Below are 12,107 nucleotides of genomic sequence, written 5' to 3'. Positions count from 1 at the left end.
TGTATTTCCAAGGTCATAAAACATGCAGTCCATTTGTGTTCATTGTTAACAGAAGGAGGAGGTCCTTAGTCTTCGACAACGTAGCCAAGGAAATTGTTACCCAGATGACTTAATTGCTCAATGTGATGATTCTTTCGTAAAAATATATGTAAACGTACAGTAGAATTATAAAAATATGCATTTATGTGCTGTCTTAGGATTAATAATAACAATGCTAGTTCTGTGATTTCTGATTTCCACATTTTAGAAATAAGAAATAAGTGACTCGGGGTTGTGTGGGGCAAGATGAGAATTTGAATGAGGATCTTCCACTCCAGGCACACACTGGGCTGTTCTCTTGAAGGAGAGGTAAGGAGGGGTTCGCACAGCCCTGAGAGGAGGATTAATTCTAACTGATTCCTTAGAGAAGGTTTAAAGGAAGGACACTGTTGGCACCGAGACTCGAATCAAGAATAGAATTTAATGAGTAGGAAAAGGCCACCCATTTGTAGTACAACACTAAGTAGAGACCGAGAGATATGCTTGTGAGGATAGACTGAGTCACCCAATGCAGCTCTTGATAGGAAATTTTGAAAAATGATTATGTTCATCGATTTTGGGAAATGCGGGAAGGCAGAGCCGATAACCTTGGGCTGGAAAATTTCCTCCAGGATATTATAATTAACTTGGTTTGGAGAAAGGGAGAAGGTAGAGGGCATATTCTTAGGTTCTAGACATCTTTGGTGTATAGCTTTCTATAAATCAGAGATAATTTATTAGAAAGAGGGAAATGTTAGAATTGAGAACATGGTGAACGTTGTGCAATGTAAGAGTTTTGCCGTGAGTTGATAGGCGGTTGAGCCCTCATTTTCCCTGCGCTGAATCATCGCTGAGAGGCCCCAGAAGCTCTCCAGTGCTTCCTCCGGCCTGGCCGGCCTCCAGCCCCTTCCCCTGCTTTCCCTCTCCCAGCATCAGTGCTCCGTCCCTAGTGGTACAGGCAGTCGTTTAGGACTCCTATCCCTCACCAGCTGTTCATCTTGGCATAATAGGTATTTATTGCAATTTTGACAAAAAAAAAAAAAATCCCACCAAAAGGAAAACTATTGCAACCAACGTGCCTCCAGGAGGGAGATAAAGCAGCAGTGCGGCTCTCAGAAGAGTGGGACGCAGGAGGTCGGTGGAAAATGGGGCCGCGGATGACCTGCATTCACTGAACCAAAGGGCTCCTCAAACCACACTGCCTGGAGAAGGGTTTTTGTTGTTGTTGTTTTGTTTTTTAAGATTTTATTTATTTATTTATTTGAGAGAGAGACAGAGTGAGCAAGGGGCTGAGGGAGAAGCCCACTCTCCGCTGGGCAGGCAGCCCAATGTGGGGCTCCACCTCAGAATTCTGGGATCATAACCTGGGCCAGAGGCAGATGCTTAACCAACTGAGCCACCCAGGTGCCCCTTTTCTCTTTCCTTTCTTCTTTCGTTCTTTCTTTCTTTCTTCCTTCTTTCCTTCCTTTTTTTCATTCTTTCTTTCTTTTCAAGTAGACTCCATTCCTAGTGTGGAGCCCAACACAGGGCTGGATCTCACAACCCCAAGAAAGATCAAGACCTGAGACAAGACCAGGAGTCAGATGCTCACCAGACAGAGCCACTCCAGCGCCCCCTGGAGGAGTTTCATGGGGTAAGCTAAAAGACTTCTTGTTGGAGTGATTGGGTTAGTTATCTGTGTATGCAGAGGAACAGACAATATCAAAGCTGATATATGATCTTAATGGGGTTAACTCTAATGAGTTGTAAACCTTCCCTTCTAATAAGAATGTTAAAGCAGAGTGCCATTTATCATCTGGTTCTATCAGAAAGCTTATAATAGGATCGGGAACTTAGTATATATATTAAGGTATAATCACAAAGTAAAGAGAAAAATAAATTTTTATGCTCTGAATGGAGCTAAGAAGAGTAATTAAGACAAAATTTTCAGTAGTGGAATTGTGTTTTAAGAAGACGGTCCTGACAGAATTTCTGAGAAAAGTTCAAAGTTGGAGAAATGTAACGTATCAGAAATGTTAAGATGACCATAGATTTTTCTTGTTGGCACAAGGAAGACAGGTGGTTGAAACATGGCTGCACACTTTTGACACTCCCCGCCTTGTGTGGTTGGACTCTGTTCCCCTTCCACTTGAATGGGAGCTGGCCTGTAATTAATTCTGACCAAAAGAGCATGGCCAAGAAAGATGTTGCCACAATATGGTGGTTCTGAGAGTTGCTTTTAAGAGGACTGGCAGCTATCTCCTTGCTCCCTTGGGGGATTTGGGTGGCCACATCAGAAGTCCACTCTCCTAGTGAGATCACATGTAGAGTCCCTGACATGACCTTAAGAGGGAGAGGGGCCCAGGGAAGCCCATCCAACCAGCTGTCCCACATGTCAGAATAGGAGTTAAGCAGTCTTGGACTCTCCAGACAACTCAATGACTAATTCAGTACCAACACGTAGTCCCATTTGAAGCCAAGTGGAACAGAATTGCCCAAATTCCTGCCCCACAAAATGGTGAGATAAAATGGTTGTTGTTTGACGCCTCTAAATTCGGGGATAGGTGTTTTTGTTTTTGTTTTTTGTTTTTTGTTTTTTTTTTTTGTTTAGCCAGTTTGTTAACACATTCACACATACATACATACACAAACCAAATATAGTTGCCAAATCTGAGGTAATTGTGTTAATTTAGACACAAATTACCAATGGACTGAATTGTGACATTAAAAATAAAAATATACGAGATATTCAAGAGAGACTGAAAATTGATAGAATTTTGTAACAAATTAAATTTTGAGAGTTGAGTGAAAGAGATGTCCCTGATGAACATTTGGTGTGAATCTAGAAGGCAGGATGCATTTGATCAATTGCCTTAATTAAAACCTTGAAGAACTAAGTAGAAAGCACACATTTCTAGGAGAGAATTATACAAGAATTTTCATGTTTTCTAGATTTAGTTTGAAAATTCAGTTGAACGTCCATGGAAACTTTAGGGTTCAGACATCAAAGAAAACTGGAGGTAAAGTTTGGAAGTCATAGGTAAGAGAGGTTGTTCTAGCCACAGTGGTAGTTGGTAATAGCAGGAGTGTACGCTGAGAAGAGAAGAGACAGGTGGATATAGTTTCAGAGGAAGCTCCATTTCAAGAGACTGCAGGAGTCAAAGTGCTTATGATAATCTGTTTTCCTCATGAAGACAAATACCTGCCTTTTCTTACCATGACTAACTTTTGAGTTATCCAAAGTCTCAAGACTTCCTTATAAAGGTGATATTGGCCAGCATTGTTGGCCAGAAACTTAGAGTTGCCCCTAGACCCTATAAATCCTGAAATGATTTAAATAATTTTGAGCCACTTTTTATTTCCCAAAATGAGCCCAAAATACTAGATTTATTCATGAAGAATTTATTTAGATTGCATATATCTTCGTAAAACTACTTGAACTATTTTATAATAAGAACAAATAATAATAGAAGGACAAACAAATCAGGCCATTAATGAATGTCTGTTTCTTCTATGTACAAGAATGTTATCAAGTTACTAACACCCAGGAAATGGAAATAACCATGTCTAAATTGTTTCAATGCATGAGTAAAGGATTGGTCAAAGAACTTGCTGCTCTAGCTCATTCATGTAGAAAGCATATGTTTTCCTGGGTTTTGTTCAAAATTCCCAGAGAAAGAACTCAGTCTGTTTTAGGTCTACTTATTGTATGCATGAAATGGTTTTCTTATTCATCCTTTTGAAAAATAGCTAAAAACAGTGTGGAATTTTGTTATTTTCTGTGCTAACTTATCAATAGAAAAAAAATCACATCCTTCATATGATAAAGTGAAGCATGTAACTTGGGAATATTATTATATCATTAGACTATAAATATGAACTATATAATATGAACTATATTACGTAGTTTGCCTGATTTGTCAGGGACAAGAAGGCTTACTGGGACAAAGAAGTTGCAATTCTAAAACTTAAAGTGTTAGTGGGAAACTGGAAGTTATTGATCAGCTTAATATTACACAAGTGTTTAACAAGGAATCACAGCTATGAATAGAGCTGGTCCAAGAATATGCCAAGCTGAGCTTCCAGATTGAGCATCAGTTTAAGGGCTGAGATAATCAGGAGCTCTGTCAACCCAGGGCACTAGAAATCAATGTTTAACTGTTAATTCTGTATTCCAGAATTAAGGTTCAGACCTCCAGGTAGAGGTGAGGTCTAAATGTCTGGGGTCCTCCAAATATTTAGACTGAGAATAATACATTAGTCCATATTTCATATGTGAATACCATGAAGTAGAGCCACATATATTTACATTTTGGAATAAGATGTTAGTGTGTAGAAATGAATCTGCAGCTCTGGCTCTGAAAGGGAATTAGGTATGAAACAGCTGAAGAAGCAAGGGCTAGTCCGGGATTTCAGGACTTCCCCAGCTCAGAGAGTGGGATTCAAGAACAGGATGCCGCAACCCCAGGGCTTACGGCATTAGCCCAGTTGGACTGAAAGTGTATAGGAAGTCAGCCTTGCACAAACTGAGGTATGCTTTGGAGGTATGGAGGCTTTGCATGGTCATGGCAGAATTTGTGAGCAGAAAGAGCTATTAGGAATATCAGGGGGTTTATCACACTCAGAAGTTAATGCAGAGCTACTGAGAAAGCATGATCACTGGCTAAGTGTATGGTGGGGGGAGGGGCGGGGAGCTTTCCTCTGAGGAAACCTCTGGAGTGGCAGAAAATCTTTAGGCTTCAAAGTGACTAGAAATGTCTGGAAAGGAGCTATTGGATGTAATTCAGTGCATTCATGAGGAGAATAGCATTTGTGACATATTTTTCATACAGCAAAGAGTGTTCCTTTCAGACCTTGCTATTTAGGAATCATACAGTTTGAGGCACCTGGTAATGATGAATAAAATATTATAATCATTCTTGAAATTAATAACTAACCCTCATGAAGTAAGATAACATCAGAGAAACCAAAATTTTAAAGGAGCAGAATTCCAGAGTAGAGAACTTCAGAAGACCAAGCTCTGACCCTCTAGTGGCATTTGACTCTCAGCCAATCACCTTAACCTTCAGTCAGTTGGGAACTAAGATTTACCCCAGCAAAGCTAAGCCCTACACATGTTCAGTAGAGGGCAGAACTAGGTGATGTATGTGGGTATGGTCTACATACAATGTAACATGGATGTTGTCTCTTGGAAGCTGTGCTCCCGATGACGACTGTATTCTCACCGTCCTTCCTCGCTGGCACTGAGGGTTTGATTTTCATTACTAATACGGTTGTACAAACCACAATCACAAAAATAACTTAAAAGGGTTCACGGGTTGCTTTACAAAAGCAAAAGCAGATCCTCTCTGGATAAACCCATCTTCAACCCCTATCTCCCGTAAATAAAACCTCATAGAATTTGAGCTGACTAACCAAATTCCCAAGCATAGGAGAACAAAAGAAGATCACTGAGAGACATTAGGATTAATGAACAGGAGAGTCCTCAAATATTTATATTTTGGAGTAATAAACTAAAGAATATAAAATAGTTATTTTACAATGTTTAAAGACCTAGAGGTTGAAACACAATCATAAATAGTAGACAGATACAAAAAAAATAGAGCTCTATTAAAAATGAAAAAATATAAATACTAAAATGAAAATTTCAAAAGATGCATTAAACTGCTGATTAGAACCTCCTAAATAGTGACTTAGTCCAGAAAGATTGACAAAAGCTTAATATCATAGAAAAACTAGAGAAATGCAAACCAGAATATGCATATAGAATATAGGGGCACCTGGGTGGCTCAGTGGGTTAAAGCCTCTGCCTTCAGCTCAGGTCATGATCCCAGGGTCCTGGGATTGAGCCCTGCCCTGGGCTCTCTGCTCAGCGGGGAGCCTACTTCCTCCTTTCTCTCTCTCTGCCTGCCTCTCTGCCTACTTGTGATCTGTTTGTCAAATAAATAAATAAAATCTTTAAAAAAAAAGATTAGTTCTTCTTAAAAAATAATAATATTTAATTTTTTACAGAAATAATTTTAAAAATTAACATTCAAATTTGGGAAATTAAAAAAAAATGGCCACAAATAAAAAGAAATTCACAAGTAGGTATATAGTATTAAACCTACCAAATAAAAGTCAAGGAGAATATTATAAAAACAGCCTTAAAAGACAAATTCCCTACAAAGGAATGACAAACCAGAGGGTATAAACCAGAACCTAATGGAATTGTATTCGTAGAATGTGGAGACACTTGCTATTAATCTGCAATAATAAAAATTTCTGATGTATCATTCAATAAAAAGTGGAAAATAAAAACAGATATTAACACCATCCTCGGAAAATATGCTTCTAAATATAGTGCTATAAGAAGATAATAAAACCTAAGTATACCTATTTCTGTTAAACAAATAGAACTGGGAAGTAGAAATGGGTTTAAGATAAGTCCTGACTATTTAAGAAACCAAACAGAGGAACACAGGTGGGAAAAGGAGAGGCAAACCAAGAAACAGACTCAGCTCTAGAGAACAAACTGATGGTACCTGGGGCGGGGGTGTGTGTGTGTGCGTGTGAGTGAAATAGGTGATGGGGATTAAGGGGCGCACTTGTTGTGTGGAAGTGTTGAATCACTCTAGTGTACACCTAAAACTAATACAACACTATGTTAACTAACTGAAATTTCAAGAAAAACTTGATAAGGAAAAAAAAAAAGATGATTCTTGGCAAAATGTCAAGAGGGAAAAATTGTAATTTGATACAAAATCTGTTAAAGATAAGAGAAAGAAGAACTGCTCTACAATTGATTTTCTCTTAGTTATGACCTTAAAAAAATACATTTAAAAGTTATGTATGAGTAGGTAAATGAGTCAGGTTCGTCTGGGCTGATATTGGCAGGATTAAAGGAGAAAAACTGGGGACTAGATACAATAAATGTGATTTTTCTTACTCACGCACAGCCCCCTGAAGCTTTGGTTGGTTTTCCAGGGCATCTATCCTTTATGTAGTCGTTCAGTATTCATGGTCACTTCCAAGATTTGGCTCCCCAACCTGAACTGGAAGGAAGGAAAGAGAATACCAAGAGCTCAGACCCGTTCTTTGAGGTTTTGACCTGGAAGTGACATGGATCACATTGGAGCACAGCCCCTTGGCCAGCATTTGTCACACACCCCTGCTAATCTACAAGCAGCCTGAGAAACGGAGGGAAGAGACTGGGGATCTGGGGTGGGGGGTGGTATCACGACCTCTCCCACACCAAGAAAATGCCACGCTGGGTGGTGAGCTTAGAAGAAATTATTAATTATTCCTCCTCCAGGAATTATTAATTAATGATGTTGATTAATATTTTCATTTAGGCATAGAGATCCTGCAAGACCAGTAAAAGAAGGAAACATAAGTTTATGAGACAGGCACAACTCTGCTGGATATTTTCTTTCTTTTTTTTAAATTTTTAATTGAATAAATTTGACATGTAACATTTTGTAAATTTAAGCTGTGGAACGTGTTACTCTGATATATTTATATACTGTAATATGATGGCTGATGGCAATATTTATCACATTGCATAATTATAGTACAATATTATTATTTATATTCATTTCATTGGCCACTAGATACCTATGGCTTATTTACTACTCATTACAAGTCTGTACCTTTAAACACCAACACTCTTTTTCCCCACCCCATGGCCTAATTTACTGGGTTTTTTTTTACAGGTTTAACCTTATTAGATTCCACGTATAAGTAAACATAGAGTACTTGCCTTTCCCTGTGTGACTTACCTCGATTAGCATAACATGCTCAAGTTCCATTCTTGCTTTTACTTTCATTACTGAGTAATATTCCATTGAATGTGTGTGTAGGTGTGTGTGTATGTATATATGCACACACAAATACATACCCACACACACACACACCACACACATTTTCCTTATTCACTAATTTATCCACGGACATTTACATTGCTCCCATATCTTGTCTATCATAAATAAATAAATAAATGTCAAAATATAAGATATAAATAAATAAATAATATATGTTAAATATTTATATATGTCTATAAATAAAATATATTATATGTAAAGTATGTATAAAGGATAAAATATAAAAATAGTAAAACAAACAAACAAACATGGGGTGCATGTATCTTTTCAAATTAGTGTTTTTGTTTCCATTAGGAGGTTTGGGGGGGTGGGGTTTCTCAGTGGTGGAATTACTGGATTGTATGGTATTTCTATTTTTAATTTTTAAAGGAACTTCCATACTGTTTTCCACAGTGGCTGTATCAATTTACATTCCCTTCACCAGTGCACAGAGGTTCCTCTTTCTCCACAACCTCGCTAACACTTGTTGTTTCTTATTTTTTGTTTGTTTGTTTGTTTTAGTCATTCTGACATGGATGGTGACAGCTCACTATGGTTTTGGTTTGCATTTCCCTGATGATGACTGGTGTTGAGCATCTTTTCATGAGTCTGTTGGTCATCCAAGATGTCTTCTTTGGAAAAATGTCTATTCATGTCCTCTGCCTTTATTTTAATCAGATTATTTGGTTTTTGGTATTTGAGTTGTGTAAATTCTTCATATATTCACAAATACCTATATTATCCATATCTATATACTTAATGCTTATTAGATTTATCATTTGCAAATATCATCTCCCGTTCAGTAGGCTGCCTTTTTGTGTTGTTAATGGTTTCCTTGACTGTGCAAAACCTTTTCATTGCAGTGGAGTCCCAATAGTTTATTGTTATTTTTGTTTCCCTTGCCTGAGGAGACAGATCTAGAAAAATGTTGCCATAGCTGATTTCAAAGAAATTACTGCTTATGCTCTCTTCTAGGAGTTTTATGGTTTCAGGTCTCACATTTAGGTCTTTAATCCATTTTGAGTTTCCTTTTGTGTACGGCAGAAGACAGTGGTGCAGTTTCATTCTTTTGCATGTAGCTGTCCAGATTAACTGACCATGTAAGCATGGGTTTATTTTATTTTTTAAAAGATTTTATTTATGTATTTGACAGACAAAGATCACAAGTAGGTAGAGAGGCAGGCAGAGAGAGAGGGAGGGAAGCAGGCTCCCTGCAGAGCAGAGAGCCCATTGTGGGGCTCGAACTCAGGACCCTGGGACCATGACCCAAGCTGAAGGCAGAGGCTTTAACCCACTGAGCCACCCAGGCGCCCAGCATGGGTTTATTTTAAACACAGAGCCTAGCAAATACTGGACAACCATTAAATGTCATTAATGCATTATTAATGTGTGAACTTTGTATTATTGTGATTTATGCAGTACCATAAATGGGGATTATTAAATATATGCATATATTTCTATTTCTCTGTATATGTACATATATCTATATAGAGCTCTATATTTATATATAGATATTATATAGATCTATATACTTACAGATCTATATAGATATATGTATTTACCCACATCGAGATAGATGGATTATTTTTCTGGAAGGTTTTGGACCACTAGACCATGTAATAACAACAAATCTTCAATGTTTCATGGACGGGCTACCACTGAGCAAGTTTTGGGCACTTTGTGATCATATTAACATACAATAGATCATATTTACAGTCCCTTTTCAAAGTTTCCTGTTTTAGGTAGTTCTGTATGTATAAAACTACAATTTTTGTCTGCTACAAGATGATCTGAAAAACGAAGCCCTTTAAAAGTTACAGGCTATGAAACTGGCGTTATCCTGGACATGACCCTAGAATCCTTCTTTAAATTAGTTAAACTGTACCTGTGACAGAAGTGATGATGCTGTGAAAATATTGTTTTTTATTCAAAGAATTCAGAGTGTTTTTGAAAGAGGTTATATAACAGAAAAACTAGCCCCTCCGAGAGAGTATCTCAGCGTCACTGAGTCCTTAACCTCATTTTTTCGGATCCCACTTCTGATTTGCTTGATGGAAGAATATGTTAAGGTCCCAGGACATAACAGGGAGACTAGAATAGTCTAGTTAATGTAAACCCTTTCTGTTCAGGAAAGGTTTTATAATATTAAAAATACATACAAGACAGATACATCTAATCTAGTTGTATACTAACATTGGCATTTTATGGATTTCTTAAATATTTGGATGCATTTCATTATATGTTCTTAATAACTCTGGTAAGGTTTTTTCAAATAACATTTAGCTCAGCCACTTCCCAAGACCTGGTATTCTGTGCAAATATACTTGACCACCTTTTCAATGAAGAGTAGGTCTTAGAGAATGATATTTAAATCACAGAATCATGCAGAATTAAGAGCTTTAAAGAAATAAATCTGCATCAGCATGACCTGGCCTCCTGTCATTCCTGTTTTGCTGGCTGTTCATTATCCAAACTCTGCGGCCGCGGTAATTATTTATGCTGTGAATTATTGTCATACTGTTAAATACAGCTTTGAAAATGACAAGACCAATCTTTTTTATTTACCAGCAACCAATCATCCTGCCTAGAACCAACAAAAGCAAATTCTATGTCTGTTAAGCATTTATTGAAAACACTGTGTGTTGTCACTCCAGTTCTTCGAAGAGAAGAGCCGAAGTGAGTAAAACAGCTGGGCTCCCCTTTTCTCAAAAACCCTTTGAAATCCATATGAAATAACCTAAATGTAAGATTCCGTGCCACTATGGTGAGAAAGAAGAAATGAAACTCGGATCTGCATCGCAACCACTGCCTCTCCCTCAGATTTTCTCCTACCGGCTTCTCTTTCACTCCGTGATGGGATTCTTCCTCCAAGCATATCTGGTCTCTGACCACTCCTGTCCGCGTCTCTCTCTGCTCTAGCTGCTAAGGTGCGGATCACTCTTGCCTCCGGTCAGATCCTTGTGTAGAAGGACCGTCACTCGTCCCCTGCATCTGCTTCTGCTCGTCTCCTATCCATTCTCACTCTGGCAGACACAGAAACTCTCTCCAAACAAAGCCTTTTGGCTCAGAATCCTACAGTGGCTTCCAAAGTCTCTCAGAGTGAATCTAGAGTCAGCCTAGAATTCCCAGGTTATAGGGGTGCCCCCTGGGGTCTCTCTCTCCTCCTTTCATACTGTCCTTCCTTGGTTTCCTTCCTGTCCCTCTATTGTGCTGACTTTTACTTCTGTGTGCATTTCTTTCCTTCAGGATGGTGAAGTTCCCCTAACCTCCTTCACCACCCAACCCATAGGATTTCTTCTTCTGAAGACCTCACGTCTCTCTTGCAGATTTCTTGGGCACACCCATGTTCCCTCACTCCCTCTGACCTCGGCACACATCAGCCTCTAGCTCACGGTGACTGTATTTACTTAATTTTCCTTAACGTCCCTTTTCCTATCTTCCGTAACTGAAATGGGAGCCACCTGAAGGTGTGTTTCATTCACTAAGGAATGTCCAGCACCAGGGCCTGACACACTACCACGTGACATGTTGAATGAACAATGGCATCCCTGGAAAAAAATCGAGAAAGTCTCCCCAGGACACTCTGATCAGAGCAGCCTGTGTCACTTTCTCCTGTGAAGGCTGCAAGCTTATCCACATCTGGGTCCATCGTCCTGCCCTTACGTCCTGCTTTAGGTTTCCTCCATTCAAAAGCCAAACCCTCCACCTCCAGGCCCACAGTGAGTATGCACTTAACCTAAACAGGAGATTTAATCTTTTTCCATCTGAACATTTTCCCATTTATTACACTTCTTTTCATTTTCCATTCCCTCTCATCCGGCTTGGGTTATTACATTGTCCCACTTTGGCAAACATTTTGCCAAAGTGGGACAATGTAATAACCTAAGCCTGCCTCTCTGTCTTCTATCCATTTAGCGAAATAAGCCTAAATGAACTGATTCCACAAAAGGCTTTCTTCAGGCTTCCATCTCGACGTTATTGAAGAATTCAAAACTCAGTCTTGCTGACAGTCTTACTGCATGATTCAGGTCAATTCGGATCAATTCTGTCCTTGATATTTCAACCTTACGCGTCTTAAAAAGCTTAAACAAGTAAATGATAGGACGGCCAACGGGGCACACTTAAGTTCCTTCCACTGAGTCTGCAGAAGATTCAGAATTAATTTAAAGCAACAGTTGAACAGAGTCAAAATCTACCTGAAAGATATCTAGGACAATAAATTCCAAGGTGCTTCGTGCATGGCTTCTTTCATAGTTCTGTGAGAACTTA

Source organism: Mustela nivalis (assembly GCF_964662115.1).
Source record: "Mustela nivalis genome assembly, chromosome: 20".
In the NCBI taxonomy this organism is placed as follows: Eukaryota; Metazoa; Chordata; class Mammalia; order Carnivora; family Mustelidae; genus Mustela; species Mustela nivalis.
The sequence above is the reverse complement of the archived record's forward strand: the minus strand, read 5'-3'. Positions refer to the sequence as shown.